Source organism: Numida meleagris, chromosome 6 (genome assembly GCF_002078875.1).
Source record: "Numida meleagris isolate 19003 breed g44 Domestic line chromosome 6, NumMel1.0, whole genome shotgun sequence".
Taxonomy (NCBI): Eukaryota; Metazoa; Chordata; class Aves; order Galliformes; family Numididae; genus Numida; species Numida meleagris.
The window spans coordinates 57162706-57187888 of record NC_034414.1 but is presented as its reverse complement, the minus strand read 5'-3'; the positions used below and the strand labels follow the sequence as shown (position 1 = coordinate 57187888).

General features: G+C 43.1%; 1 long non-coding RNA gene across 1 annotated transcript in view; it reads right to left on the bottom strand.

Moving 5' to 3' along the window:
• Window positions 1–25183, bottom strand: part of LOC110401171 — a 122895-nt gene that overhangs the window by 4803 nt on the left and 92909 nt on the right. The window contains exons 11-12 of the long non-coding RNA XR_002440298.1: window positions 19464–19609; window positions 18981–19190 (exon numbers count right to left, since the gene is read on the bottom strand). This is a non-coding gene — a long non-coding RNA (uncharacterized LOC110401171). The remainder of the gene's footprint in view (window positions 1–18980; window positions 19191–19463; window positions 19610–25183) is intronic.

Genomic DNA, 25183 nt, shown 5'->3' with positions numbered 1-25183 from the left:
GGGGGTGGAATTTTAGACCTTGGGTATTACAGGAGACTTTATGCTTCCTTGGGGAATTCACTGAAAGCCCTGTAGCAGGCAGGTAGGCCGTGCATTTTCGGGGCGGGGATAATGCATCTATGTGCGAAGCATTTAGTTGTTGGTTGGGTGGCACAGATCCCAACTTCCCTGGGAGCTCTGTGGGGAGGAACTGCAGTCTCATAGGAATACAGCTCAGTATGACTGATCCAAATAAATCATTACAGAGCATTTTTTTTTTCCTTTGCAAAGCTTATACACCAGGATCCCTCAGTGCAGTATTTTTTCTCCAATGAGCCATCAGCAAGGCTTGGGGTCAAGCATCCACTGGCCGTGTGTTGCAAAGGGAAGCAGCAGTGAAGGGGCTGCATTGCCCTTGCAGGGGTGGGAGAGGGGGGGAATTACAGACCTGTTTCCTACAGGATCACACCCATCCAGCCTGACCCTGCAAACTGCTATTCCTGCACAGATATGGATGCGGATGGTGTTGTCCCACCTGAGTGTGGCTGGGGAGGGTTCAGCCTGTGTGCATCTTTTCTGTGCCTCCTGTCTCTGCCTTGGCCAGGGCTGCCCAGCACCTCTACTACAACCATTTCAGGAGCAGCATCGCGTTTCTCAGCGCACCCTCACAGATGTGCGGGTGGTAGCGGGGCATCGCCCCTCCCTTTCTGCCAAGAAACAAAACCTGAGCGAGGGCTCTTCGAGGAGAAAAAAAGAAAAAAACCAACAAAAAACTCAAACTGTCGCCTGCCTTTGGAAGAGAAAAAAACCCAGCGCCAAGCCTCCAAACACTTCATCTCATCTGTGTTTGTGCTCGCATGGATCATTTGTGAAACAAACAGAATTCACTGATGGTTGCTGGCCATGACTCTGCCTGCTTGAAATACCTTAGTCAGGAGGAGTACCGCAACTGAACCGAACAATCTCTCACAAAACATCTGCAACCATCTGACCCTGGCCTTAACCTTTAAATCTATCTTTTCATATTCATCTCAAAAGACCTTGTCAATGGCCAAGGAGACTCAAGAAAAGGATTCTTCAACAAACAAAAAAAGATACAGAGGAAATTCAACCCAGATTAGGTGGCAGAAGATAATACAGTTTGCTCATTTCTATTCTGCTGCTCAAACTGGAGTTGAATTCATTTTCACTTTATCTTTATTCATGTTATTTAAACATAACATTCATTAGGATTGTGAACTGCAACAGATAGAAGAGAACAAAACTAGTCGCCAAATTTGTTGGGCATCTGTTCCCACTAGAGACGGCCCTCTGCCAAATCTGCATCATGTCATTTTTTTCCCCCTGAATTCATTTCAAAGTCAATCCATCAGTTTATGAAACTGTTTGATCAAACTTGTCATTAACCAAGTGAAACATTTAATTTGTATTAAGAAAAATAGGACAAATAATTAGCACGGCGATTAACTGTTTCGCTGTTTTATTGTCCTTCTTTACCAAATCTACTTAGCAGTGATAGGGCTTTTTTAAAGTCCCTTTTGTTGACATAGCTAAAAATATTTTTAAAAGGAATTGGAGAGTAAATCTGACGGAGATGAGAGGAAATATCAGACTGATGTTGCAGGAGGTAAAAAATCAGACCCTACAAAGCCATTCACTACATTTATTCAAGCAGCCGTTAATTTAAGATCCCAGAGAACATTTATTTGAATACAGAGAAGCAGATAAATTTATTAAATTGCCGGATAACCATAAGATAACAATGAAGTATTATGAAAACCAGTTCAGATTCATTTCTGCTTCTTGACGGTCCCCCTCCCCAGACAACGTATAATTAGTAGGTAAAAAGGTTCATTAGCAGTTTCTTTTCTAACTTTCCGTAAAGATTCTTATTTGGACGTTTACTGTGCCATCTTGAGGAATAATAACATTTATTGTCATATCTCATGCTTCCCAAGTGATAGTAATTTGCAAAAGACACGAGTTCCATCCCACAAATGTTATTGTGCTCACATTTCTGCCTCTCACTCCCAGCGTTTAGTTGTCTCAGGCAATTGCCTATCATGACCTTGCTGGGCACTTGTCTGCATCGCTATGACAATTTGTTAATGAACTGTTTTTGTTTTTAATTGCTTACTTAATTATGGAGCACTAACATAATAGCATTTCTAATTTGTACCATAATTGTATGCAGAGATGAAATGTTGGTGTCTGTCATACCGCTTCCTTGTAATCATCTCTTGTTCGTGGGGAATTTCTAAAGAGATGTGTTCTCTCCTAGCAAGACGACTTTTAGAAGCCGTTTGAGAGGCATTTCCGTCACTATCATAACATGTGAAACCTGTCTCTCTTATTCAGAGAAGACCTGTCAGCATTCCTGAGACATTTTACTGATTGCAGAGCTGCTGAATCAGGGAACGTGCCGGGCTGTTTGTATATAGAGATGTAAAAAAGGCAGCTTCCCCTTCCTGTCTTTTTGCAGTAAAATGTTGAGTTAGCTAGGAAAGTGTTTATATTTTATTATTAATATTATTTTTCTTAGGCCTGAGCTCATCAAAAGTTGCCCTGGGCCGCGTTTTTAGCAGCTGGGTTGTTAAGCTAAGATGCGCTGATCAAGGTTGTTTTCTAGAAGGAATTGCTTTGGAGAATGGGGTAATGTGTGTTTAGCATGGGCCTTGCCTGCGTAAAGAAAGACTGGTCTTAAGGATGAAAAAATGTGCTGAAATAACATTGATTTTATTTTCCCCAAGTGCAACCAATGCAAAAAAAAAAAAAGTTTATCATTTTGCATGTGACTGTATTTGCAGGCAAAGGGCACTCGATGGACCGACCCCACGCTTATTGTAAATTTGAGAAACAGTGCCTTGAGATAACCCAGTGAAATCCCCCCTGCTCTGCGACCTGCCCGAGGAGCCTTATTTTCAGTAGTGGGAATCCAAACAGAAAAATATTCTTGATGCAAAACAGCGACGGTAGGCCCAAAAGCGGAGTTCAGACATGTGTCGCTGATTTAGGTTCCCAAAAATACAAGTCCTTGCCTGTTTCATTGTCATCCGCACAAAGAACTGAGTCCTAAAATCCTTTACTCAACTAAATTCTTAATAAGTAAACTGAGACTAACCCTCTAATACCAGATTTGTTAAACAACATGATTTAGGTTCTTGCTATTCATGCACCTTGTACGACTAAAATGACTGTTAAAGCTAGAATCATGAAAGAGTCATTTTATGTAGCTGCTAAATTCCTCTCAAATCTCCTTGCAACTTAACGAGTAAAGAAAGCTCAATGTGTAATGCCAGCTAATGTGGTTTATGCTAGAAAATAGTATCAACCTATCTTTGTAGCTTATCTAAGCCAGGATAATACTTTTAGCCTTTATAGTAGACCCAACTCCATTTTTTCAACTCTTGACTATGTATTTCCTGAAATCCTTTTCCAAAGAGTTAAATTGGATGTGAAATCTGTACTAGGCTATGGGACGCTCTTTGTTCTAGGAGGAGGCAGCAAAGCTTTGCTTCTGTATCACTTTCATTGCGTTCTGATTGAGGTTGACAGTGTGACAGGGAAGCAAAGAGAAGCAATTGCGGGCTGAATGAGAGCCTTTTTCAGCCATACAGCAGCCTCCTCCTTAGCCCCTGAGAAAAAGAGGTAACAGATGCCGATAGCAAGAATCCCTAACAAAGTCCTAACTTTGATGCAGACAGAAGACAAAAAAACGCAAAAGATTGTCTCACTTCAGAAAACCTTGAATGGAGCACAAAGGAGGTGGCGGCGGGGGGAAATATCGCGGGGCTGGAAATGGCTGGGAGAGTTATGGAGCGACGGCGCTTTCAAGAAATATGTTGTTGTAAAGGTTTCAGATCTCCGTCATCTGCCAGTGTGGCACCGCGAGGCGCTGGGGCAAGTGGCTCCAGCCATGGGGGGCCGGCGCTTTGTTTGCGCTCCGCCGAGCCCCGCGTTTGCACCTTCCCTCTTTTCTTCAGAAAATCCAAAGATTTATAGAAGGGACGGCAAATAATGGCTGGGGGAGTAAAAAGCTGCTCGGAGGGATTTTCTGATTGGGGGGGAAAGGAGCAGGCCATGTGCAACGTGAGTTTCCCCATTCGCTCGTGCAGCCTGTAATATTTGCCGCCGTTCCTTCTTGGCGCGGTTTAAGCAAAAAAACGCTCTACCAGGGAGCTCGCCCATTGACTTTGGGCATGACATAACAACCTTAAATTAAAAATTAAAAAAAAAAAGAGAAAAGCCTTCAATAATAAAAATAATAACACTCGTTTTTGTTGGCTGCAAACTGATCTAGCCCTGCGGATGACATGAGCCCAGCAGATTTCCCTTTTTCACTAAAATCGCAGCAGGAGCGCATTCACCGCGGAAATGCAATATTGAGTGTGCTTGTACATGGAGGCTCTGCTCAGCGCCGGGTTACAGCACTATGCACAGCTCTTTGGCTGGGCTAAGCTGGCAGACCCCCCTGCCCAGCTTCAGTGCAGGATAAACCTCCCTTTACCCCGTGACTTCTGCAGCAATGGCATATGGATTAATAACTGCGGATGAAGCGGGCAGGTGAAATGTGCTGCCTCCTGCTTTCATCCACGCCGGTCACAGTCCTAATGTTATTTGTGCATGTTTGCGTGGAGAAAGGGATGCCACAAATCAGTGGCTTGCGTTTTTCTTTCCCTTCAACGTTAGCCTTGAATGAAAGGAAAAGAACAAATGTTTCAGCAGAGAGAGGGATTAGCACTGATAGGACACTGCGCGAGCAGTCCGACGTGGACTTTTTAAAAGCTGGGCTGTGCTAGTGGCCTAATGGATTGATATGGGTTAGTCTTCAAATAGGTATTTAGAGAAAGGATAAAGCGCGAATAACGGAGCGATACGTTATTAAAACCAACCGGTTGAAAGAATTATAAATTCACCACTCGTTCAAATAGGAAAGGAGAGCCCATGACATTTCCTTAAGGAGTAATGATAGTCTGCAGTGTCAATATGGCTTTGGTATATACATATTAAAATGCTTCTATGCGTAAGTCTCTATTTATGAGGTAATGGCATGCAAAATTTCAGCTGGATATTTAAATGGTGTGTTTTTCCTCTCATAACTGCAGCACTGGAGAGAACTAGTTATTTTTTGCCTCCAATGTAATATTCAGCAAATGATTTTTCCAAATATTGTAAAAAAAAAAAAAAAAAGGATTTCCTCCCCAACTCAGACTTTGTTTGCTAAGTTTCACGGCTGTGGTATATAAATTTTACATCTGCACTAAACAACAACACTTAGTATTGGAAAGTACAATGGAAACACTCTCAACTTACACTACAGTGGTGTTGTAGCAGTGTGGATGTGGCACCATAATTATAGTTCAAAAAGCAATTAAGATAAAAGCCAGCACAAAGCGATCAGCCGAGTACCAAGAGACCAAATTCTAAGCAAAACAAAACCCTAATTTCAAGCTAAACAAACTTTCGGTGGTCCATGTGAGCAACATTTTAATATTCATATATATACATGCAAACACATTGAGGGTTTGGGCTTCAAAAACGTTCCTTTAGCAGCAAACTGAGTTGAAAACCTCTTGAATAACTCTTGAACCTCTTTAGCAACCCAGTGTCTGTCCAGATTTAGGCTGTGCATGAGCATAAATATACAAACAGACACGGACATACACGTGAAGGTTTGTGTTACATATCACACAGACATACAAAGATTTGCACATAAATTCAGTGCATTCATACAGATATGGAGATATGGGCATATTTGGAAAAGAGATATAAACATTTCAACCCGAAATTATGCTTTATTCCTCTTGCTCCTCTTCTGTAACTACTTCTATTGCAAACCCATTTGTATATTACAAAACTAACTGAAAAAGACAATTATAACCCTGTGCTATGCTTTTCGCATCTACAGCAATGATGAACATTCTGGAGGAAAGAGTCCTTTTCTACTCAATTCTGTAGGCAGACTGACTACAGAACTGAATACAGAATTACAAAGCACAAACTAACTTCTGATTTATTCAGTTTTATGGGAATTTTCCATGGGGGAATCCATTATGTCTTAACTAATGTTTTGCCTTAAAACATAAGTTTTGCCAAACCAATTAAATCAACCAACTAATCTAGCACACGAAACATTAAACAAGAATGAAGTGTCTGCAATTAGCAAAAAGCTTTGATGTGACTAAATATCTCTCTCTCTGCATTGCTGATGTTGTGGGTTTGAGTCCCAGCTGATGTTAGTTGTGCTGAATGTAAATGTTTGCTATACGTTTCTGACCAGCTGAGCCTTGGAGCAGCAACACTGCTGGGTTCAGTAGATGGAAAACCAGATGCCAAACACAGCTACCAGGAATGGACATCATTTGAGTTAAAATGTGGGTAAAAATGAGTAACTAAAATATATATATATATGTATGATAATATAGCCCTGAGGTTGTACTGTGTTGAAAAAAAGCACCACGGTTATTGACTTTAAAAATAAATATGTTCTTGTTGAGCTAGGCAAAAGGGCAAAAAGAGAAGCATGGACAGCCTGGTGGTCTGAAAGCAGCCTACAGCAGCTCAGCTCTGCCATCCAGGAGCAAATCCTGCTCCCTTGCAACGCCTTCCTCCTGGCAGCAGGGATTTTGGGAACCCGATACTTGGGACTTTCAGAAACTTTAGAGGCATGAGAAGCTGTGTGCAGAGGCGTGGCCTGGTAATTGCTTGCCTTTTTTTGTGCAAACATGAAAATACCTCTCCAGCCCGGCACCTTGGGAAGCACCGGTGGGTGTGGGGGCAGGTGTGGGTGTTGGGAAGGCAGCATGGGACAGGGACTGCTCAGACCTGCCCGGCAGCCAGTCTTGGGAATGTAATGGTTGTCTTGATTTTGCTCTCAGAAGTTGCTCTCAGGATGTTTTCCTTCAAGCTTGCAGCAGTGGCCAGCTCAAACGGCTTGATGCAGGCAGCAAAAAGACATGAACTGGGGTTTCCCCAGCCTGCTGAGTATGCTAATAAACAACTGGCTTGGAGCTAGAGCTCTCCCAGCCCAGCCTGGAAGTGCCATTCATTGTAAATAAACCACTCAATATTCACTAGGTGTGAGAGGCAGCTGAGTTTGTAGATCACAGAATCAAAGAATCATTAAGTTTGGAAAAGACCTCTAGGAACCCCAAGCCCAACTCTATCCCACCCCCACCATGCCCCTCAGTGCCACATCCCCACAGTTCTTGAGCACCCCCAGGGATGGTGACCCCAACACTCCCTGGGCAGCTTGTGCCAATGCACCACCACTCTTTCCAAGAAATTTTCCCTAATATCAAACCCAAACCTCCCCTGGTGCAACTTGAGGCCACTGCCTCTCATCCTAGGTGGGGAGGAACTATGCAGGGGGTCAAGGAGAAACTAAGCAGGATCCATCTCTGAAGAAGCAGTAACTGAACTATGTATGCAGGAGTGGTGGGAAAAAAAAAAGTGATGCTGGAAGGACAGACTTTTTAGAAATAAAATGGCTCACAGCTTAGGTAATGGCAAACCTGGCAATTGAATTCCAAAAACAATCAATGCTAAGGGTAAGAAATACATGCAAAAAAATAATTGTCTCCTCTGAATGTAAAAAATGAGTCAAGTGATTCATCTGTGGCATAAAGCTTGTATGCTCTTGAGATCATACAGGTGGTTTGCATCTAACAGTGGATATCCAAGTAACAAGGTGCAAACATCTACGCTTCCCTCTTGCATCTGAACTTAACACAGTGTCACTACATATTTGCATCTGCTGCACTGCTCACCTGAAGATCTGAAGGTAACTTACAAAAATGAGTTAATTAGACAGCACAGCACTTCCCAGGGCTTGGTATTAGTAGACACACTGGAAAAAGGGGGAAGATTCTCATAGATTGCGTCTAACATCCCATCAGCGGGACAGACAGCACCCTCACAGCCACTTCAGTGCATGCACTACACATTGAATGTGTAATGTAATACACATTTTATAGGATGGATGTTACAAGATGCTGGTGCAATAGCTGCATTCCTCCTCCTCCTGTCCGCCTCCCCCCACTCCTGTCTTCAAAAGTAGGTTTTTGGCCATCATACAAACCTATCAGATTGTGCTGGATAGCCAGACCTTGCTATCTGTGCAGAGGAAGAGGAGGTGGACTTGAGCCTAATGACCCTATCATAATTGCCAATTATTGTATTTATATCATAATTCATTTTTAGAAACCAAAATTATTACAACTGATAAAAATGAATGAATCTGAGATGATAGTTTGAAGACTGGCTTATCTCCAAAGATAAACAAGGTGATGGGGAGCTTACTGGTGAAACATGGCTAACTCCTGCTCCTTCTGCATTGCATTAGGTGTTTGCAGAAGATGCCTTAGGGGGCAGGTGGCAGCCCAAATCATCCCACTCGAGGAGTCTGAAGGTGACTGCTGGCTTTATTTTCAAGATTAAAATAATGTTCCTGCTTCTCATTGTTCTGTCTCCTTACTGTGGTAGGGCCCAGAATTGCCATGCACCACCTATGGGGTGGCAATGATGGAGGTGAAAGTTTGGGCATGCCTGCTCCAGCATGGAGCCCAAAATTACCCAACTCAGCAGCATGGTGTCTGCAGCACAAAGGCAGCATCAATATGTAGAATGGTCTTCAAGGACTCTCCTGTGGGAGGCTGGGGCTGAAGGGAGGAGCTCTGGGAGGGCAAACAGGAGGCAGAGAGATTTTTAGTGGAGCTGCCTGGCAGAGAATGGGGCTGGTTGGAGGGCAGGCTGACCAACACAGAGGGCTGAGGGTGGCACCTCAGCTCAGCTGCAGGCACACTGTGCCCTGCTGCAAGGAGAGGCTCTACCATGCTCTGGCCCCAGTCTTCCCACCTACCAGGCCAAAAGTTTCTAGGGCAGCCTGACAGATGGACAACGCACTTGCACAGCCTGTGCTTCCTCTGGGATGCAGTCTAAAATGGCAAGAGTATGTATAGGATAAGATGCCTCATTAGTCAACATCAATAATTTCTCTGAAATAATCATTTTTAACTCATTGCCAATTAAATTCAATTCATATATGCCTGTAGTAACAGTTGGGTCTCTGGGAAGAATTGGTGTTCAGTTAAAAGAGAAGCCAAACACCATTAGAACAGAAATGTACAGTAAGTGCGGTTGAATTCCACCTGTTCGTTCCAGATGTTTGCAGTGATTCACACATCTAAAGGCTCAGTAAATAGAACTAATGATGGTTCAGAATATCTTAATACCACTAGCTGCATCACTTAAAAACGAAGCTGCTTAAATAGGGTTATAAGGCATTCTGCTATAAACTCTGTAGGGAGAACATTGCCCTTGTGAGAAACTACAGCTTGGATTTGCTTGAGGATCCAAGACTCAAACGATTCTCCAGGGATCTGCCTTGGATTCCTGGTTTAGCAAAGGGAGGAATCTATGGATTAGTAAGAAGAACAGAAAATGGAGTACAAAAAGAAAGATGGATGCTATGAATGAGTTGTGCATATCCTAAGAAGCCAAATATCACCCAGCACTCTGTCTGCTGCTCTTTATGCCATGAGCATTTATTGTTGCACATTTGTATGTCCACACAAGGATGGCCACTTGCACAGCATGTTTGCATTTTTTTTACAGGGAAGATGAATTTCTCCTTTTTTTTTTTTTTTTTTTTTTTAATAGCCACACTGACTTTAAATTCTCTGGGAAATTTATTAATTACAGGGATCAATTGTGTGCTCATGCTACATGTACATAGCACCATAGAAGGGCAGCACTGCAGAACTGGGAATCTAAAGACTACAACTTCCTTGCACAGAAATGCTTCCCAATAGTTAAAGATCATGCTCTGAGATAAGTCCAGCTGCCAACAGATCAGGACTTGTGGAAATCTCCCACAACTAAAGGAAAGTCATTAAAAGAAGCTTCTTTCTCAGCCTGGGAACTACGGAATGAAGTCGAGATTCCTACAGATTGGTACCCTGCATCCTTGGTCCCTTTCCCAGGGATTTGGTCTCTTTTGGATTCCCCACGTATGCAGCATGGATGTTCCCAGTGGGAGAATTTCCCAATCTTTATGAGAAGCCATAACTCCACAATGGCAGCAACGCCAAAGGTCTTCACCACAGTAATCACGGACTCTTCTTTGTAGGATCTCCCACTGCTTATAGTGGAAGGAGCTCAATACTCAAAGCCAGATGACACCAATATGTAGGGCAGGAGGATTTCATGGGAACCACCTCAGCCATCCCCTGCCTTAGGGCAGGATTAGTGCTAGCTAACCATTCCTAGTAGATATTTCTACAAACTCTTCTTAAATGCCATCCACAGGGCCCGTGGACACTGGTCAGTGACCCTGTTAATTTAGCATTGTTCTTAATGTAAAATGGAGTATAAGAGTAGGTAAGCACGGTCTGTACCTGCCCTTCTCTGTAAGGATGAAAATACGTTCATCGTTGCCTTGGGAAGAGAAAGCACTATTTTGTCATCGTGCTTTCTCATGTGCTCCTGACCATGATCCCATGGGGACAACCCATGGCTGGCCATGAGGGTGGTGGCACTTGGTGGAAGCTGCCATGAACATTGGGCCGAGTGGAGGGGGTTATATTCCCTCCCTGTCCGCTGCCTCCGCTCCCTCACACGCACAACATTTCCTCAGGCTGTGCACAGGGACCAGGATTTGGGCCTTAATTAATAGGATTATTTCTTATGAATTCCTTCTTCCATTTTTCGTAGGATGTTTTATGAGAGCGGTAGGTTTGGCTTCCCTCTGTTAAAATGTCAGCGTTGTGCTTGTGGAGCTAGGGATGTAGCAATAGCTATTGCTTTCCTGTTAGTACTGTCAAATATGGGGCACATTCTCAAGTTAGGAGAGGCAGAGGATGGTGCGTTACCATTCCCCTTAGCTCATAAGTGGAGATAGTCCCATTGCTACAATGCATCTTCCATACATTGAGGAAGCCCCTGAGCACTGGGTATTCCTGGGGAAAGCAAGAAGTGACCCCAGTATCACACCCAGAGGGTGGTTTGTGTGCACAAAGGTTCCCTGCAAATAGGATTTGCCAAAAAACAAAGTTTGAAAATATCAGATGAGCAGAGAGGTAGTGGCTCAAGCCAAGGAGGTACTGAGCATCTTTGCTGTTGCTCTAGTCTCGGAATCTTTTTTCTTCATTATTGTAATGCAGCCTTTCATGTGATTTTTCTCTGTAACTGATAATGTTCTTGAGCTTGCATTTCAGAGGAAAGGTTATTTTTGAAAAGATTAAAGAAAATTCTTATCAACCTACATGCTTGTTGTAGGAATGCCAGCTCTCTTATATGTGCAGGCCCATCCATGCCTTTATTTTGATGTAAAAAATCTCCTGGCCTGCATCTACAACATGTAAGAGGTACTGAACACAGAACTTGATCTCATCTCACTCTGAAGACAGCAGGGCCTTTCTCCCCCAGAATAAATCCTAAACAAACCCTCCTCCTTGGCCTAGCTTTGCTGGCAGCTTCAGCAACAAGAGATAAACTTCAGCCTATATTTCCTCTCCAAGCTTAGTTGTTCAGCACTTTCTTCCCCCACTTGAGTCAACATCCCGCAAGAAGCAATTATCCAAATGATAATGTGACTGGGGATAACCAAACTTCCCTCCTGATACTATGCAGAGCTATCACAGCAACTTCTGTGGGTCTCAATGGTTTGAGCACACCTCAGAAAGAAGAAAAGGTCCTAATCCAAAAGAGCCTTTGTGTCTACCTCCCTTTAGAAGCAGTTATTGACAAAATGAAAGAGAGAGGGAATGGCAAAAAGTTATGCCTAGAAAACTTGGATCCTTGATCGGAGCATCCAGACCAGTTGGCTTGCTCTTTGCTAAACCTCTGGAGAGGTGTTATCTGGACTGTTCATAAATGTCTAGGAGTCCCTTTCCCACTCTGTGATCAATGGTATGTGGAGTCTCAGATCTTAGCAGTTCGTTCCAAACAGACAGATCCCGTGTCCCAAATCACACCTCTAGGACAAAAAGTCTTCTACACGATAAGTGTATTCAATAATTAGAGAAAGCCTGCCTCTAATTATGTACTTTCTCAGAAAATACAGCATCAATTTCACTGCAAGGTCAGTAAGGGGATTGAGATCTGATACGGTAAAGATCATTCACCAGGAACTTCACGCAGCAAAGTCCACCCCAGTGTGAATGCAAAAGGAGTGTGGGCGGTGGCTATGGGTTATTGCTATGGGGCCATGCTGTCAATCCATAGCAAACGTAGTATGGTGAATAGGAAAAATGCTAAACCTGCTGAAGGGACAAGACATGGATTTTCTGTAATTAGTACCTGATGCCCATTGATTTTTGAAATAGCAGCTCTTTAAAATAAGAGCAGATTGCACAGTGGTCACAGTGGCCCAGAGAAATGCTCCTGAGATCTTGGGTCTGCTTCAGTAACAGATAACAGTGACACCATCACGGCGTTTAGCAGCATTGACGTGTGCACGCAATGGACCAGGGACCACATCTAAAAGCCCGTTCTACTTCAGACCAATTTGTGTAAATAGACACAAGCATTTCTAAGGTTTGATTGACTGAAGTCAGTGAGAAAGTCTCTGCTGACTACACTGGGCTCCAGATAAGGTTCTTCAGTTCAGTAGCTTCCAAAATGCATCTGCTTTTCTGATTTAGTGCTATTGTTTGATGCAGGTCAAAACCAAATGAGCCTTAATTAGCTTCAAACTGAGTTCCCATGTTTACAACGTACTGCTTTATGTTGCTGTATTAATTTAGGTATATACATTATCGGTCATCTGTGAACTTTGGCTTATCTTAAAACACCTGTTTGTCTCACAGCCTTTCCCTAACTGCAGGGCCATACTGCTAAATTCTAGAATAATCAAAGGTGCACTAAAAATAGAGGAAATTCTTGTATATCAGGACAAAAAAAAAATGCACACAACTTCTTTGCTCACTGATGCAACCAAAACACCCAGGAGTTATTATAATGTGCATTCCCTTGACAGAGACTTTTATTTCATGCAAATTACTATGATTAAGATTCGAATACTTTTTTTCCATTTTCGCACATTACTTAATCAATGTGAAGTACTGTGTAAAAATTGCATCTCTTCGTAACAGTGATTTTGACCAAGTCAAGTGTTGCTGCTAGAATCCTAATCCAGACTTGTGATTCAATTATCATTTAGAGACTTTCTAAATTCAAATTAAGTTTACAAAAAAAAAAAAACCACCAACCACCCCTTAATATCAATATGGATCATTTGTAGGTTTTATCAAAACAGCTCTCTGTTGCAAGGGAATGTAAAACACATTGGATTCTTTCTGTCTCATGCACTTCTTTAATTTAACATGAAAAATATACAGTGCTGCATGGAATCCGAGCATTAAAATGTATGCCATGGGACACTTCTTGTTTATATTGCATAGTTTGTATTTTATAGCCAGCAACCCTGAGAGCTTATGAGAATATTTAAGCTCTGGATGTAGGCATCTGATTGAATCAATCACATTACCACAACTTCCTGGGTTACCACTCACCAGGAACACTCTGCTACCTCCAAGTGGGTGTCTGCTTCCAGCCTCAGAGCTAAAGCTACTTCAAATAACAGGTGAAAAGGGGAGTCTGTTAAAAATCTCTCTCCTTTCGGTGGTCTAACTTAAAATTGGTATAGGACTTATGCAGGTACATGATGCAAGTTGCTCATGATCTGCTGTAATCTCATGGTTTTCAGTTATACCCACGCAGTCAGATGGGCTGTTTTAATCTTTTGACTATTTCAATCATGGTTTTTTGGAACAAATTCACTGTACTGCTCAGTGTGTTAAGATCAGCAATGGCCATGACATTGGTCTGGCCCGTTACATATCCCTGAATTTGGCACTGAAACTCCTTCCCCAAATGCAGCGATGCTGGTAGAACCAAAACAAACATTTCTGGGGGAAAAAAACCCCACAGCTACTTGATATTAAAAAAGTCCAATCGGAGGAGAAGTCACCATATCCCTTGGCCCCAGAGATGACACAATCCATTCTGAAGCACATTAGGCTGGAATTCATAATGACTCTAGATTGCACAGGCTAGCTACAAAATTACATTTTCATTAACATTTTGACTAATTATTCCCCTACTGTCACCTAGAAAGGTTACCTGGTCTCTTAAATCTGGTATGTATCTAGCATGCTAGCAATTTCCCTTCCTTTTCATTCCTCACAGGACAGAAATTAGACATTGTCATTCCATATTATTTGCGACATGTTGACATTATAATTTAAAAGGATGCAGCAGTTCTGAACAGCTGGAGAGTAATCCTGAACAATCCTTGACAGTTTCCTTTGGAGGATGAACACCCCTCCCTGGAGAACCGTACAGTCTCTTATTTTAAACTAACAGCTAATTTTAGACAGTTTGCCCTCTTAGAAATGCACGCCACAGAGACTTCTCTACATGGCGAACAGCAGTGACCAGAGATAAGCACCCACACAGAAAAAGAGAGCTCTAAAATAGATTTTTTCCTCTTCTAGGAGACATGACTTGTTTGCAGTATTGCCTGATGGAGCTAAGGAGAGACTCTCATCTCTGACATAGCCCTCCCTCGCGCTGTGCTGAGCTGAAAGCTTCGTGGATACAGCAGATACTTTGAGGCTGCTGTGGCTTATTTCTCAGAGATATGGGGGAATTTCATTAAGCAGAGGGGATTTTTCCCCCCAACCCATAAGGTTCAGCACAGTGTGCATGAAACCTCTTGCTTCCAGAAGGGAGCAGGGAGCAATTGGCAGCAGGGTTATGTGCCAGCTCTCTCTCTCTCTCAAAGATCTTGGGTGGAATGAGGTGGTAATGCACTGGCACGGGCTGCCCAGGGAGTGGTCACCATCCCAGGAGGTGTCCTAGAATCGTGGAGGTGTGGCACTGAGGGACGTGGTCAGTGGGCATGGTGGGGGTGAGCTGGGATTGGGGATCTTCGTGGTCCTTTCCAACCTTAATGATTCCATGATATCAAACAGCCAGGAGCGAGAGCCAGCAAACACCTTGTGTAAGAGGGAAACCAGCTTCATCCTGCCTTGTCTTGTGCGTGGTTGAGAAAAGAGAGGGTGAGGTGTGGGGCACCTCCTGCAGAAGGAGGGGAAGTTGCTGTTCACCAAGCAGAGCCCTATCTCCTGTGCTTCTGCACCTTCAGTCTGGTCTCCTGGACTGGTTCAAACACCCCTGACTAAAGTGCTCTCATCTCTAGCTAGAGTTATCTTGCCTTCTTTATCTTATTTTCTGTTTTCCAGGGAAAACCTAACTTCACATCATGATGTTCCTGGGAGATCTCAAACAAAGGTATGCTGTTTATAGGTCAGCCATCAGGCAGGTGACCCTTTTGCCAGGTCTGATGGCGTGTTTTGCCTTCAGGTAAAGGATGGATACAAACCATTGAAGCAACTACCATTTGTGTGTCGTGTTACCTGAAGAGAAGCAGATCCATCTCACAGAAGTCATTGCAAGGGCAAGCAAGAAGAGGTCCTTAAAAATCACTATAAAATTGGTTTTCTGTTGTAAGAGGAGCTGGGACACTGCCAACACAGAAGAGGAGCTCACCTGAAAAGCTAGCTCATGCTCTGCAGCTCTTGTCTCTCCTGGGTATAAGAACAAGAGTAGAAAAGTCCTGGAGAGCCACTCTTCTGTGCCATGAATGGAGCCAAAGCCCACTGCGATGTATGAGATCTGCATTGTGCTCAGCCATATTTCTCCTAGATCTGGAGACAGGATGTCCTTTCTGAACAGGACCCATGGCTGGCTGTACAATAACAACGTCTGGAGTTAGGGCATACTGCACCCCATGAAGTCAAGGGGAAATTCATCACAGGTTTCAAGGACAACGCATCAAGGTCCCTTCTTAAGCTGTCATTCAGGAGTTTGCCCCGTGGTTCTTACCCATTAAATATCTCTAGCAAAACAGGATGGTGCTCCAAAGAGGAGAGGCTGGCAGAAGAGTTCCCAGTTTTGATTTCCCTAATTAAAAACAAGTCCTCTCAACTCTCAAAGCTCTAATCTGAGCATAATACTTTTCAAGAACGGAATGCTTTCCTTGCATTTAGAGCAAGAGTTTAGAGCAACAAGCTTAAAAACCTGTATTTTTATTTATTTAAAAAAAAAAAAAAAAACAGTTGCACACTCTTTATTATGCAATGGGAGGGGCCAATAAGCCAAGAAAACCCCAAGAATGTAAAGATATTGAATGGACTGATACAAATCTACTACAGCAAGATTTATATTGAGACAACTTGGTCTTTGCCATTCCTGTGAAGAAGCATTTGCAGGATGCAGACCTCAGTATAACATGTGGAGGAGCTGAACAGGTGATACCCAGTGCTGTGCCTTGGGGCCCACAGGGATGGAGATGAAGCTGTTTGAACACTTGTCTGTATGCAGGCAGTCGAATGGATTTTGAAAGCACACGTGCCAGAGCTGAAGAGCCTACAGGACCCAGGTGTTTGCACCTGATAAAAAGCCAGGACAAGTGCTGTGAGCATGGGAGTCTGAAGAGAAGTCAGGACTCTGTCTCTTTCCCTGAATGATTCCTGGCTCCACAAAAGCAGAATCAGAGCAGTTCCCCACTGAGAACCAGATCCTCCAGCTAAGAGAGGAGATCACAAGCACTTATATGCACCCAGTACATAGGATTGAAAGGGTCAGGGAAGCAAACCCATTTTTTAGGTCCTTCAAACTTGCTCTCAAGCAGAAGCTAGAAATGCAGACTCTACCACTTCCCTCTACAGAAGACTAAGATGAAGTACAATAAAATAGCTTAATAGAATTTTAAAACCTTGATATCCCTATTGATTTTCCGTGGAAAGCAGACAGTGATGAACAGTAACACTGCAATGCCCTCAGGTCAACATTCTTGTACTGAAATGCAGAACGTATCTAAATAAAATCTAGTTTTACTAGAAATTGTGCTCTGGAGCTCAAGTTACCCATATCCAAAATGGTCTCTCAGATCAGCTCACCACTGCATTACCCTTCCTGTTGTATCTCAAAGTATGAGATTGCTGCTAATCTGTTTAACGTCTTCTATTGTAATCCAGGAGATGCGTTGGGAAGCCACGACCAAGCTAAGGCTTGCTCTTCTGATGAGATCAGAATCCACTTCTAAATTCACGCGGCTCTTTGTAAAACTTTCCTAGGACAGCCTGAGGGAGAGGAGTCAAAGGCACTGGGTGCAAGAAGGGTTAATGGGAGACATAAGATATCTGAGAGCTCTTGAACCACAACTCCTCCTCATGTCCAGAAGATCTCCTGGGACCTCTCTCCACTTGCTCATCCAGTGACTGGAGGCCTCCAAGAGCCAATGGACCCCAAGAGAGATTAAGTAGAGCAGGTTTATGTCATGAGTCTGCTCCTGCATCGAGTTGATGATGTGGCTCAGCAGCTGGTCAAGCCCTACATGCGTGTAAGATCTGTGTGCCCAGTTAGAGGCACGCACAATGCTGACCCCAAATAACTACAAACCAAGGCTGGTGCTTTTTGTGAAGGAAAAGCTTATCTCCTCATAGCCTCAAGCGTTCCCCAGAGATTGACATCTCTTTGCCTGTAGAAGTACATCCCGAAACACCTTTCAAAGGTGAAGTATTCCCCTGACTTGCTTTGTCCACTGGCAATCCCTCCCAAGGACAGAAAGAAAACCAACAAACCCTCCTTACTTTCTTCCCCCCTTGCACGTTTTCAATTAAAATAGATTTGCACAAGCTACACTGAATGTGCCACAAATCTCCTCGCATGGTTAAAGTTGATTAATTGGGGTAGGAAGTGAAAATTAAATAACAGCAGCAGCTAACGAAATACAAATAGCTTCTCCCAGGCCTTGCAGATGATGGAGCATGAGCTAAGAAGCCTGAGCCGGTTCTGCCTGGAGGAGGACCTGCCTCCTTCACCTTGGGTTAAACACTCAAGAGCAAAGCTGGGTGTTGGGGGGAGGGCTTGGCCTCAAAGTAATATGTATATAATCCTCAAGATAATCAATTTCTTACAGATGCTTTGTAAACTTTCGTGTTTGAGAACGCAAGCCATAGTACTTTCTAAATCCCTAGGGGTTGTACTTGATATCCATTTGTTATTTCCTAATGCTATTCAATCTTTTTTCTCCCTGTTTTTTTTCCTGAAGCTTGCAGCAATAAGCCTGGGACTTAGTCGACAGTCACCATCGCTTTTGCCATTCTACAGTGAACTTTGTGCGCGTTTTCATATTCCTTTTCTTACACTCCTGATAAAAGCATTATCAGGGAAATTCAAAAGCAAGCAGAAAACTGGCATAGCTAATTTAGGCTAATTAGTATGGCAGAAGCTGAGTCTTGTACTTCAGAGGTTCCCATGCCCTCCCATGTCTCCACCTGATCGCCTTGTCCAGCAGCAAACCCAGGAGGCAGCTCCAATTATATCATAACCTCTTCAAACACCAAGCCACTCAAGCTAATTTTATCCTATTAAACAGACTGAAGGATTCAGAAGAAAGGTTCTCCCCCAAAAGCTTCAATTACCAGTGTCCCTGATTACCATCTTTACAATCCTATATGCTACAGTTAAATACTTTTTTGCTTAGTGTTGCTTTCTTGATTTAGATGAAAAGCAAGTATTAAGAGCATGTCTTTTCAACTCAGGCAAGTGACATTCATAAAAAAAAAAAAGGAACCTCTCTTGTTATTAGCGTGTTTAATCAAAGTCAAGTTTAGAACCATTCAAAGACAATGTAATTGGGGAAATGTAAACATCGCCTCACATCTGGTGGCATTTAAAGCAGCCAAAGGTAACTGCCAATAACAGCAGCACTGGCCAAAACTATTAGGTCTAGAAGAAAAATAAAATAAAGAAAACAGCAGGATCTCCCAAAGCAAGGAAATGTCAGATGGTGCTTTGCGTAAATCTCATAGCACTAATCAGCAATAAAATAGGTTCCAAGGTACTGAGCTGGATCCACCCTTCTTTGCAGCAACATGCAGTGAACATTGGCCTTAAGGAGACAGTGATGCCCGACCAAAAGCACTCACCTGGGTCACAGAGATGCCTGGGCTCAGGGCAGCCCCAACCCTTCCTCCCTCTGCTCCAGGCTTGACAGTGACCACCCCAGTCTGTCCCCACAATGCTCCTTCCCTGCTGGCTGTGCCCATGGGGACAGGGAGCTGGTTGGATCTCGCCGTTTTTTTGGCCATCACCTCTTGTGAGGGGCCTGCAATCTTGGCTGATGACTCCAGGTGCTGCTATAATTCAAAGTATAGTTGTAGGATCCAGAGAGAAAGAAAAGATGTTGCCTGAGCATCAAACCTGAGATAAGTTCAGGTGGCAGCATTTATATAGAAACAACAGAAGTGAATGGATCACCTGGGGAACTCAGTAGCATGAGTCATAGCAAGAGCACATCTCTCTTTTTCTTTACAAAAATAACCAACAGACTTGTTCTTTCCCTCCCCAAATGGACTAATTTTGCTTGCTCCCCTTCTCCCCCAGACAGCAATTGGTTTAAGCACACTTACAGCTGTTAATATTCATGTTTTCTTCCATCATCACCCCATCCTGGTGAGCTCCCAGTCCTTCACCAGCTGGAGGTATTTGGGGGCTGGATTTCATTTCGGATCTACTTGGATCTACTGCAGCTGAAAATGAGCATTTTTCTTTCTCTCTAGAAACAAACAAACAAACAATTTCTGTCATTTAGCAGAAACAGAATGGGTTTCACCCAATTGCCCGCTCTTTGGACGATATGGAAATGCTATTGTTTGGGGACAATGATTCTCATGTAAATGAAACAACAGCTAAACAAGAATGCTCCCTATCTCTGTTTGGGCCAATTTTCTTAATGTTTCAGCACAGCTTAATCTGTTGGCAGAAGTGGTTAGGCCCATTAACAGCTAAAGTCACAGAGTCCACAACTCACCCCGCTGACAGTAAACAAGGAATTTGAGGAATGGCCTTTAAACAATGGCTAAGCCACAAACCATTTTGCCTTCAAATGCTGTGAAAGGCATATAGGCTGATGATTTTCTTCCTTGGGTTACAGCAGTTTGAAAGCCCAGCTTCCCTCCCTAAGTCCCCAGCACCCCTCAGGCTTGGGTTACAGCTGTTTTATTTGCCTTTCCAGCCCCACAGCTGTGGGATTGGTTATGCAGGTGTGTTCCCGACAAATGAGTCATTCCAGGGCTTCATATTATTTATTTGTATTGACCAGCACTGCCCAAACACGGGGCAAGGAGATGCTCTGTGCCCTGCAGGGCGGGTTTCTGGATTTAATTTTGTTCAGGGAACACTGCACTGAGGTCCTTCTTTAACAGTGCTGTGGGCAAACAGAGAAAATTGGACCTAAGAGAGAGGGAAATTAATGGTATCTGGTAGGAAAAGTAAAGTGCTGAATAAAACCTGTGGGGCTGTGATGGAGAGAGGACAGTGTGGGTGCTCCCTCGTGTTTCCTACTTAGGAGTTTGGTGGGCAGTGGCAAAGAAGGGCTTGGTCCCTTTGCACCCCACTGCCTGAATGGCATCAGATGTACCCCCTTCTCACATGGCACATGACCACAACGCAGAAGAGGATGTGGTTGTCTTTTTGTATGAAGTTCTTTGGAAAACACAACTCTGAAAATGATGCTAATGCCATGACGCCAGCGCCATTTGTCTTCCATGTGGTTTTCCCAAGCTGAGCTAGAGGCTGCACCTAGCAGAGGTGTTAAGAGCAATGTGTTATAGACACTGCTGTTGTGTCCTCACCATCACCATCTCCCACCCAAACTGTCCGTGCCTGCTCTCTAGCCAGAAGGCAGTGGAGAAACCAGAAGCAAAATCCTGTATCTGAGGCTCAGACCAAGCTCTCCTACACATGACCCAAAGACCATCCAAAGCAACACAATGGGCAAGCCAGTGCTACTCCCAATGGCTGGTTCCCAGATAAACCAGGGGTGCTATGCTGAGCTTCTGGTGTGCTGTGAGATTTTTCTACTGGTCATTCCCAGGAGAAACCACCAAACAGGGAGGGATGAAAGAATTCCTAGAGACACCCAAGGTCAGGCTGGATGGGGCTCTGAGCACCTGATGGAGCTGTGGGTGTCCATGTTCACTGCAGGGAGTGGGACCAGATGGCCTTGAAGGGTCCCTTCTGCCTCAAACAATTCTGTGATTCAATGAGTCTATGCAGTTATGTTGAAAGAGCAGAGCAGGGATTGAAACACTCTTTGGCCGCACTTGTAAATACTCTTTACTTGGACTTCCTCAGGCTGTATCCAAACTACATTGTGTTATGCACCAGCCTGCATCCAGCTGCGTGGCAAGGCTCTCGTGGTGGAGCTCTAAAATTCGCTGCACGTGACATTCATTGACATTAGGAGCAGAGGGAAACACAAGTATATTCCTGTCCAGCAGCAGATTGAAAGGTCTTCTCCCCAAACTGTTAGATGCTGGTTCACAGTTTTCCCTAGTAGTTTAGTTTAGCAGCAGAAATATTCTAGATTTTATTGAAATAAAATTTTAAAAGTCATAAGAAAAATGTGGGAAAACCTTTTCGCCTTTTATGGTATCTTCTTTTAAAATAAATCCTTCAGTGCCTCATGGCAGCTTTTAAAACTGAATACTGGTATCAGTTGCTCGGCCTAATGGAGATACTTCTCCTTTTCAACCTTGTTTCATTGGTATCTTCAAACTACCATGGTTCAAGGGCACTGTTGCTAATTGTCCATTAAATGGGGAGTAGAGAGGGCTGTGAAGCAGGTGGCACACAGGAGCATGCCCAGCATGCTGCTGCTATCCTGACTCACCAGCATGCCTCTCTATTGTTGTGATGTCCAGGAGTGGAGATCCCTGCAGCCCTACATGAACATTTAGTGATGATTCCTGCTCCTCCCTCACTTTGCATTTGAGCTGATGTGAATGGATGCAGAGGCAGGCATGAATCAAATGAATGGGAGCTCAGAACACAAGGACAATCGCTAAGAGTTTAACGTGGATCAGATGCCTTTAGCAGAGTGCTTTTGCTCACATCAAACTCTCTGAATTTCTCACTTATTTCTGACAGACCTGAAAATGTCATGGAAAAGTTTTCTCCTCATTAAGCAACAGTGCAGCAGGAAAAAAAAAAGCAAACGCACATACCTATGTGTATATAAAACCGTAGAACCATAGACCATTGCGAGTTGTAAGGGACACATAAGGATTATCAAGTCCAACTCCTGGATCCACACATACGTATACACATATACACCCAAATAAAGTGCTCACAATAAATCAGTTCACAAGGCGTGATCCTGCTGAGCAAGATGTCATTACAGAATCATAGAACCATAGAATGGTTGAAAGGTTCTACAAAGATCATCTAGTTCCAACCCCAGGTTTATAGAAGCCTGACTTAAACCTATTAGAAGGTTATATATATATTAAAAAAAACCCTATATATAAGGTTATACCCCCAGGTATATAGAAGCCCTACTTAAACCTCCAACCTATGTTGGATGAATTACAAAAATTAGAAGTATTAGAGTTATTAGGGAGACAGACAGACAAGTAAAATTTGAAGTGTATGGAGCCTGTAAGGAAGCGTTAGCTGATTTGGAAGATTTCACTCCTGTTATGGAAAGTCAAAAGATTTAGTCGTTCTCCTTTTTGAAAGAGTTGTAAACTAAAGCTGGATATTTTGCTGATGAAATATTTCTTCTTAGGGTTTTTTTTTTTTCATGGTGAAAGTGTTCTCAACACTCACAACATACTCCCACTTAATCAGAACTTCTATCCAGAAATAATAAGGAACTATTAAGATCCTGCATAGACTCATAGAATTGTTTGAGTTAGATGAGACCCTTCAAGGCCATCTGGTCCAACTCCCTGCATTGAGCAGGGACACCCACAGCTCCATCAGGTGCTCAGAGCCTGTCCAGCCTGACCTTGGGTATCTGCAGGGACAGGGCACCACCACCTCTCTGGGCAACCTGTGCCAGTGCCTCACCGCCCTTACTGTAAAACACTTTTTTCTTACATCCAACCAAAATCTCCCCTCTTTTAGATGGAAACCATGTCCCCTTGTCCTCTCACAACAGACCCTGCTGAAGGGATGACAGCACTGTGGCAAAGCGAGATGTGAGCTCGAAATGCATCTCTTTGGGGAGGGAGCGGCATCCCAAGCGGAAAGCTTTGGGGCTTGCCAAATTCTCCATGGGGTGTTAGGAGCTTCTTTTTAGCTCCCTCCAACCAACCACTCAAACTTTGCAAGCACAAATATTCACCCCAAAGTGAGCGTGGCATGAATCAAGCAATAAAAGTTAATCGGCATCATTAAATCTGTCAAACCAGCAGGTTATTAAAATTACCACTATTCACTCTGAAAATGGGAACAAAAAATTATGCTCCAGCTTTCTGAGCCTGTTTGTCTTGTTTTCCCACATTGCTTATGAATTACTACAGTATATTACAATGTCCTCTATCCATCTTCATTAGCATTGTGAACAAATTGTATTGGGCTACAATGCCGTATTTTTTTTTTTTTGGTATTGTACAAACGTATAAGATGTACAGAAAATGGGCAATTTAATATGAAAAGAATATTGTGCCTCAGAATTTTTATTTTCTAAACAGTCCTTTCAGTTGGGAATTATTGCATGATTTGTGCATAATTTCTCACGGACAGTTATTTAAATATAAATAGGGAAAATATGTAATTCCATATGGTGGCTATCTACCCTTTCTTGGTGCCTCTCCATATTTTTAATAGTGCAATAAACAAAAGATAAAAACATCTCCAAGCCACACACTAGTCAAAAGAAGATAATTGTGCCTGTATGTGTTTATTGTAATTTGAATGTGCTTCAATTAACTTTCCTCAATATTTCCCAGTTCTTTTAAAAGAAACTTAAATTGGTTTTTATTTTGTGAAATTTGTTTTCGGCGCAATAAGAAATAAAACACAGTCCCTTTGTTTATCTCATTATGGATACATCCCAACCAGCAGCAAAGCTCCAACTCTTCACTCCCAACTTTTCTTTTTTCAATTCTCACATGCTTCTTATTGCACTTCAGGTAAAAATATCAGATTTCTAGTGCTACCCAGGAAGAGACAGCTCATCGCTCAATATATCACATATCAAAGTGTAGGCAAACATGAAAATGGCGGAAAAGCAAACTCTTACACTTTTGCACTGCAGCTGCTTTTAAAAGAGGAGAAGGTATTACCCTTTCCTCCCACAAATCATCAAGGCAATTGAAACAGGGAGGGTGTACATAGAATGCTTGCTGTAATTAACCTTGAGGCTTTTATTCAAACAAGGTCAAACATTTTAACAGCTTTATAAATCAAGGTTGGGTTTGCGTGGTTCTATAGCACCAGACTAATGATAAAATGCACATAGAATAATTATTAAACAGCATTTATTTACAGAAAATACAACCTGCAGGATGCAGAGAGGCAGCACAGCAGGCTGCAAGACCAAGCCAAGCCTCTCCAAGGTGACCACTGCAACGTTGCCTTCACGAGCTGCTTGCTACCAAGGAGCCAAACCTAGGTGCTGCAAAATCAGGTCATTTGTAAGTTAACTGCATTTCTGAAATGTTTTCAGACTAAAAGAGGGGATAATTTAGATTAGATATAAGGAAAAGGGTTTTTTATACTAAGGGTAGTGAGGCACTGGCACAGGTTGCCCAGAGAGGTGGTGGTGCCCCGTCCCTGCAGACACCCAAGGTCAGGCTGGATGGGCTCTGAGCACCTGATGGAGCTGTGGGTGTCCCTGCTCAATGCAAGGGAGTTGGGCCAGATGGCCTTTAAGGGTCCCTTCCAACTCCAATGATTCTACGTTTCCTTGATTCTATGATTTTTACCAAGGTTGCAAAATTGCAGGTGGTAGATTATAATCATCCCAATATTTCTGCTGTTCTATTCTTAATTTTATCTGATTTTTCTTTATCTTCTCCTTCAGTTGGGTTTTGCTGGAAGCTGAAGAGCAGGAAGTTCAGTAAGAAGAGCCACATCCAGTGTTTCAGTGAGGGACTTCAGACACTTTTGTTCTTCCCTAAAAATGACAATACTTAGCTTCCTCTGGCCACCCTGGGTTATCTCCCACGTGGCTACCAGGAGTAATTGTTTGTGATCTAGGAACATCCCACTAGGCTTTCTGTTTTGCACTGTAAATAAATGGTTGCTTTTAAGTCACTCCCTTTCATAATTTCACGCACTCTTTGGTATATCAGAGCATAATAAAGAAGATCATAAGCCACAGTGCCTGATGTGGCTG